Genomic DNA, 7,926 nt, shown 5'->3' with positions numbered 1-7,926 from the left:
CTTCCTAGTACAGTATTTGTGTATGTGATCAATATCTGCGCAGTTGTGGCAACGAGGTACCACCAAGAAGTCCTTGACATTTATGGCATGAAAGCCTATATATACCTTGCCCATAGTTGTCAGTCTTTTCCAGAGAGCCCCTGAGACCTCCGCCACATGGTGGACTACATCTCGATCCCTCGGTCCTGTCCTAAATCTTAACTTAAAATCCTTCATAAAAGTCTCAATGTTCGTGTCATCTAGGTTTTGTTGGTATAAAGTATCACAAAGGTCTTCGTTGGTCAGTGAGACTGGAACATCGTATAAGATAACCAGTGGGTTCCTCTTTCGTGGGGGCTCGCATCGGACTGACTTGCAAAGTTTCTGGTTTGCCAGTATCTTGTCTTTATCCTCCTCTGTGGCAACATCTACGATAACTACATTTTTAGTTGCCTTAACTCTATTAATCTTTATCTTGTCTTTGGCTGAATTTACTGTGGTTGCAAAGACCTCCTGAACTTTCTTAATGTCCTGTCCTGGGAGTGGTCGCAGAAAGACCGCTGTGTCAGGTCGTTTCGACACTCTCGCAATCGTATCCTTGGTAGATTGTGGCTTTGTTGCCGCTTGCGCTGCAACACCAGCCCATGACTTTGTTGGCTGCTTCCGAAGTCTATCATTTTCCTTCTCTAACTCCTCCATCCTGCCCTCTAATTTGGCGCTAGCAATTGACCATGCCGCCAGCTCATTTTTGATTGTTTGAACGGCTGCTTGACTAATTTTTCCGTTCTTGACATTTTGGTCTATGAATTGGCTTAGCCTCATGAATCTTTCTGTCGTAGTTTCCTCCGTCGCTTGATTCAGGCCATCTTGTGGCGAGAAATCAGCTAGCATAGAAGCCCGCGAGGGTGCACTCGATTCGCTTGTCTCTTCTGTAGCCATCATTCCAGTTTGACAAGCGAAAAAATTGGGAGCCACGTCTCTTGCCCCGGACCGGCTCCTCTGGCATGGGGGGGGGGGGGGACTAAGTGCAGCTCGTCCACCGGCCTCGCTCCTAGACCAAGGACTCCTCAGAGTTGCCAGGTTCAGCGCGCCGTTTCCAGCGCACTGGTCCTCTTCGACAAACTAGCCACCTCCGATTTCACCTATCTCGCACCGGCAAGTATGCCCCGCACTCCGGGGAGGCGGATGCACCTCCCGCCCTTCGCCCCCTACTGGCCCAAGCTTCCACCTGACGGCCAAGGACCCACTCCTACTCAGGTGGCGGGCCGGTCACCCAGTCGTTCGGGGGTCTGGGCCCATCTAACCTCACCCAGGTTGTGTTACCACCTCCTGGGCTTGGCGGAGCACGCCTCGGAAGACCAGAGGCGCGGCGAAGCACACTTGCCGACTTGGGGCAGGATCCCACGACGGCAAACCAGCTACCGGCGTGAGGACACAGTTGGTGTGGTGTCCTCTGTTGCGCAGCTCCCCCTGCGCCACGCACCCTTTGCTTTCGCTTTGGGTTGGGGGCGTTTAACGTCCTACCTTGACGGGAGTTTAACGTCCTTCCTTGACACAACGACAACCCTCACCTTTCCACAGCCCGGAGATGTTATGAGATTGTGATGATGTTGAAAGAATGATGGAATGGCCCGGGTCTTATGTTGTGGAGTTTGACATCATCGAGACGGTGCGGCACTCAAACCCGAGTTACGTTCCCCGGAGGGCCTCCACACGTACTGGGGGATCATGGCCGACCATGTCTCACCCACCGCTTTTGATAATTCACGGTGGGCCAGTGCGGATCGGCGAGGATTGCACCCAGTTAAGGGCTAGCCTTTTAACGTCATGCATGGACGGCCCTTCCCGTGTTAGCTTCACCCCATCTAGGGGGCTACTGAGCGCCGGGGCCACGTCAAGGCCACGGGATAGGACATTACGGTCCCCGCCCCACTCAGGTTCCTCTGAGCCACAGAGCACTTCAGACAGTCTGAAGATTTCCGGGAATCAGAGGGTCTCCTGGCGGTTTTAACCCAGTTTCGGAAGGCAACACACCTTCCCCAGGTGGCGCCACGCAGACCGCTTTCCCGTGCGGTGTGAGATCCTTACCAGATATGATTAACGAAGTACAACGAGAAAGTTCAAAGAAGGGCAACACGTTTTGTATTATAGAGAAACAGGGAAAGAGTGTCGCGGACATGATAGAAGACTTGCGTGGACATCATTAAAAGAAAGGCGTCTCTCGTTGTGGCGAGATTATCTCACGAAATTTAGATCACCAACATTCTCCTCCAAATGCGAAAATATTTTCTGACTCCGATCTACATAGGTAGAAACGATATTCAAAACAATGTAAGGGAAATCAGATCTCGCACGGGAAGACGTAGGTCTTAGTTTTTTTCAGCGTGCTGATCGAAAGTGGAATATTAGAGAATTATTGTGAAGCCGGTTCAATGAACCCTCTGCAGGCACTTAAATGTGATTTGCAGAATAGTCACGTAGATGTAGATTTAATAACCTTAAATTTGCAATCATTGGGTTATTAACTTATCAAAGCGACCGTTCACCAACTGTTTACTCTTGGACGGTTATTGCTACTGTGTGTGTTGGCTTTTCCAAGTAAAGTTATTGCTGAGAAATTTTGCGGCGCTATGTATATATTATTTAAGGTTGGGTTTTAAACGTTTTCTTGTTTATGAAAACGATTAATTACAGCTATAGCCATTGTGTTAGACTGTGCGGAGCTCGGAGCGGGTTGTAGGCCTGTGAAATCATTACGTTTGTTATTACATGAATGCTATTTTTTTGTTTTAGAAGTTTTCTGTACCAACATGTAAACAGACTGTTCATGATACGGCCGGTGGCTGCTGTTTTCATAATGTGGGGTCTGGGGCGTGTTATTTCCGTTTGTAACAGCCATTGTAATTAACAATGTTGTTTGATCACAGCTATTTACTTGATGTAAAAGATTTTAATAAAGCGCTGTGAATTTTAGAATTTTAGCCTCTGGGTTATGTTCATATGCACTCCCGAGTTTGAACGTAACTTTGTCCTTTCTCTTGTGTTCCTGATTTTTCTTGGGCTGGATTTAATTTATTTAATAGGTTTGTTTACTAATAAATAAATCTTCTGCTACCAGTCACGATTTTTCTTTATTTTACTTTTCGCACGACGTGTTTCGAGAAATAATTTCCATTTTCAAGTGCGTTTTTTGTGTGTATTAAGCCATTTCTTTTGATGTTGTCAGTGTGTGTGAGTATGCTCATTTCGTTGACTTTTGTTTTCTAATGCTCCATTTGTGCAGAGTCTCACACACACTAAACACCACACTGCACAAATGGACCATTAGAAAACAAAAGTCAACGAAATGAAGCATACTCACACACACTGACAACATCAAAAGAAATGGCTTAATACACACAAAAAACGCTCTTGAAAATGGGAATTATTTCTCGAAACACGTCGTGCGAAAAGTAAAATAAAGAACAATCGTGACTGGTAGCAGAAGATTTATTTATTAATAAACAAACCTATTGTTTCTACAGTGCAGGCTTTCAAAAACCTTTTATAATGGATCAAATCAGATAATTTATTTAAAATTTATATCTTAGCCTCAAGGAAGTTTCCACATCTTCATATTCTATTTTGTTAACAAAAGAGAAGAACAGTTCAGAGGTCAACAGTAAGATCCTTCTTACTGATTACCTTACAAATTTTTAAACTGTAGATGGTGAATTAGTCTTCTGGACTCGTCCGATGAAAAATATGTAGTAAGAGGTTCCAGTTGAAAAAGAAGAACGTTTCTACATTTGGCATGTTCACAGATATGATATGGCAATGAGAAAAGCTGAGGGATCTGAGATACTTACCTTTGTTACATATATCGTCCTCAGCGTGTTTCATATCATCAGACGTCCATCCATTGACTGGTCTTAGTATATTTATTGTTGAAAATCGGTTTTAGGCGAGTTGTAGACTGAAACTGTACGCTACTTGCAGAATTGAATTTCTCAGTCAGAATCTATCCAATGAGAAAATGGTGAAAAAATCCATTGACGGTAAGTACCCGTAAGTATGGAACAAAGCTAGCATTTGAACTTAAACTTTTGCAGTCAGCCCGAGATCTCCCCGCGGTACAGCAATGTTCCTATTCTTAGGAGCTACAATCATGTAGAACTCTTTGAAAAAAAAATATGGTCTTTTGACCGTTCTTTTATATTTCCTCTTGGGTAGTATTGTAATTTCAGCTCTATAACAGTTTTCAAGTGATTCATAAATGCATTTTCAACATCAGACCATTTGGGAATAGCATTTGATTGACAGATACGTGGTATGTTAAACCAGCATTAGCTTCCATCGTAACGGATCCCAACGTAACAACTGACTGACCTATAGACACATTTCATATCTAACGTAAAAGGTGACATACTGTGCCAGTGATTAAACATGACTACTGCTGTGCTAGGCGTTACACTGTGACGTACGTTAATAAACCTAGTGGACTTTCTCAGCGACGGAATGCACTGATCAGCCAAAGCAGGAGATACGTGGATTTAGATGTCTACAAACAGGTCACGCAGTTTCCGTAAACTACGGACCACAACTTTACGGGCGCAGAGCTGACTCCCGCTAGCGTCCCAGATCCGCTCCGTTGGGTTTAGACGATGTTAATTTGATGGCCAAGATATTATCGTGAGTTTACTATAATCCTTCTCAGCACCTCTGTAGCACAATTCTGGCTTCGTGACAGGAATAATAATCCTCTTGAAAAATGCCATCTCCGATGGGGTAGGACGTCAAACATGAAGAGATCCAAGTAGTCCACAATAATGTTCGAGTGATAATTCTTAGTTGTCATGGTATCGTGGCGTCGTTGTCCCATGGAACCACGGTGAATGTACTTCGTAGCATAGTACTGCCCCCACCGGCCTGTTTCCGCGGCAGTCGTCCGTATCGACGACAGCCTATACGCATTCCGGACATGACCACCGACCTGGTGTAACAAGGAACGAAATTCGTCCGACATGGCGAGATGTTTCTATTGTACCACACTTCAATCCCGATTCGTACAGAAATCCGTCGTCAGATTTGCCAGAGATCGCCATCCATCCTGCTTAATGAAGCTGACATGTTTCTAACGTCCATGTTCTGTTTGAGGCGTGGACGTCAAACATTTTGTTGTCCAATGGTGGTTTCACCGTCTTTCAACCACTTCCCGTAGATGCTTACGATAGTACCCGAGCAGCCGACCAGCTTGGCCGTTTCAAAGACGCTCATTCACAGGTGCTGGGCTGTAACAATCTGCCCTGGTCAAAGTCGGTTATGGCAGTCGATTTCCCTTTAGCTGCCCAAATCGCAGCTACAGTGAGTCTCTGCTCGTCTCTGGTGTGCTTATTCAGGATGATATTACAAAACTTACAGGGGTGATGGAGAAGGGTAAATTTGTCAATTTCAGGAAGGGGACCCTTGTCCGGAAACGATCGAATCGGAAGTTGTAAGTCAGATCGTTCTAATAGCTCTGAATATGGAATGTTGTTTGCTAAGATTATAGGGTAGGGAATCACTTAGGTGTAGAGGTTAAGATAATAACACAGCTTACCGAATGCAGATGACGCACTGTGTACTGACATAATCAATGTCTGTACTGTAGTATACAGCAGTAGCCTGGAACATATTCCATTCGTTATTCGTCAACGAACATGGTTCCTACATGATGGTGCTCCATTTAAATCTGGACTGAGGGTTCGTGAACACCTGGATCAGACATTCCTTGAATCGTGGGTAGGCAGAGGAGCCTCTCTTTCGTGTCCATCGCGTGCACCTGATCTCCACCGACTTGACCCGAGTCTTGTGTACGAAACGCCTGCCGAGAAGGAAGAGGCAAGAATTCTCGCTGCCTGCGACACTGATGAAACGACTCCGCGAATATTGGAATGGGTACTACAGAGCTTCTTGCTACGATGCCATGCCTGTATTGACGCTGGGGGACACCATTCTGAACAAACGTAGTAAATGGCATTCCGTCATCAGGCCACAAGTGGCCCATCAGGACCATCCGACCGCCATGTCATCCTCAGATGAGGATGCGGATAGGAGGGGCGTGTGGTCAGCACACCTCTCTCCCGGTCGTTACGATGGTTTGCTTTGACCGGAGCCGCTACTATTCGGTCGAATAGCTCCTCAATTGGCATCACGAGGCTGAGTGCACCTCGAAAAATGGCAACAGCACATGGCAGCCCGGATGGTCACCCATCCAAGTGCCGGCCACGCCCGACAGCGCTTAACTTCGGCGATCTGACAGGAACCGGTGTATCCACTGCGGCAAGACTGCTGCCCTGTAGTAAATGGAGCAGCTAGTAACATTTATGCAGGTCAGTGGAATTCATAATTACTGTACCTTAGGACTTTTGTTCTCTTTGACACTAAAATACGTGCGCCGTTACTAATCCATCGACAGGGGGAATTATCTGAGGATACTAGGGAACATTCAACGGGAAGTCTGTGTATCATGATGAGGGTTCGGAAGTTGAGACTCTTAGTTTGAGCGCTCAGTCTGGATAGCGGTAACAATGTTTTGGCTCATCAGCGTATCTTGTCTAGTAGCTCGCGAAATGCCCAGTGAGTGCCATTTTTAAATTAGCCTCCAACTCGAAGGAAAACAGACTGAGTCTTAGATTGTGTTTTCCTATAAGTGAGTCCCTCACAAGGTGAATTCAGAGAAAAAACGCAGACGGCACAAGGTGGTTGCTTCTGCTTACTGTAAAAAGTCCTGGGATGATGGAAGCCTTCACGGACCCCCTATATCACTCAAGATGAAAATCCAGTGCAGCAACACGCGAGCCTGTTGGTGAGTCCAGCGGCCGCCTGGCAATGAGAGAGCAGCCGGTGACCCAAATTCCTGGGTATGAACCACCGCCGTAAATCCTTCTTCACCGCCCTCTGTAGATTTCGTAGCGTGGCTCCATCTTGTTTAGACAGGCGCCGGTATTCTCCGTGGCTCCCGTAAGAAGTTCTCTGCATGCATGACCCAGGCTGGAAATAAGCTAAGGGCTATTAATGTAACAGATATGGCTGTTGACAATGGTTGCTTCAATGTGATGGCACTGAAGTTATCACTCACTATTGACCCGGCCCTCTTTTTCCCGGGTAGCATTAAATATGTACAACCGGACGACTTGACTGTCGTAGCGCGTTTTGTTTGCGGGCCACCGCGTAGAGCTACGAATAAAATTCAGAGAGCAATGTTAAGGAACTGCATATCATCAGTGTCTTATAACTTATCCGATGCAAGCACCGCACGTCAGGAAAGTTATCTCAAAGCATGAACGTTATGTGTACCATATTGCGATATTCCATGCATGAATGCATGTCCAAAGGAACATTGCGTAGTTCAAAATAGGCACTGAAATACCGTACTTATCCGGCGACACCAGGCAGCGACTTTCAGTTAAAATGTTCTCATCTGTAGCGGAATTACATAATGTGCGCACAAGTACAGGTTGTGACGTAGGAACAACGACATACGGAAGTCTGGCTCTAGCTGTAGCTCGTGCACTGATAACCAAAGCTGTTAAGCCGACCGCTCGTCTGCATCGAAAAATTCGGGTTCGTGTCCCAGTCCGGCACAAATTTTCATTGTCACCATGTCATCATACAGCTGATGCTTTTTCGTATTCCCAACTGCGACTACATTTCATGTGTTTCATACTGAACTGCCGTTTGGAGTGACATCTCATGGCAATGTTGGCAGCACATGTGATGTAAGTGATATGTTTACAACCAATGTAAATACTGTAAGCGAATCGTGGCTGTAAGAGCATGTTTCTGTGTGTGTGTGTGTGTGTGTGTGTGTGTGTGTGTGTGTGTGTGTGTGTGTGTGAGTGATTTAATACGAAGGCTGGCTGAAATGGCACGAGTAAAAGAGAAAATAAGGAAAACCAGGCATGATTTAATGTTTAGTACATGGGC

At 45.8% G+C, this 7,926-nt stretch overlaps 1 pseudogene; it reads right to left on the bottom strand.

Annotated features, from left to right (window-relative positions):
- Positions 1–6,175: 6,175 nt before the first annotated feature.
- On the bottom strand, positions 6,176–6,293 carry LOC126204548 (5S ribosomal RNA; annotated as a pseudogene).
- Between the last annotated feature and the right edge of the window lie 1,633 nt (positions 6,294–7,926).

The sequence above is a fragment of the Schistocerca nitens genome, chromosome 9 (genome assembly GCF_023898315.1).
Source record: "Schistocerca nitens isolate TAMUIC-IGC-003100 chromosome 9, iqSchNite1.1, whole genome shotgun sequence".
NCBI lineage: Eukaryota > Metazoa > Arthropoda > Insecta > Orthoptera > Acrididae > Schistocerca > Schistocerca nitens.
This window is presented reverse-complemented; position numbering and strand designations above follow the sequence as displayed.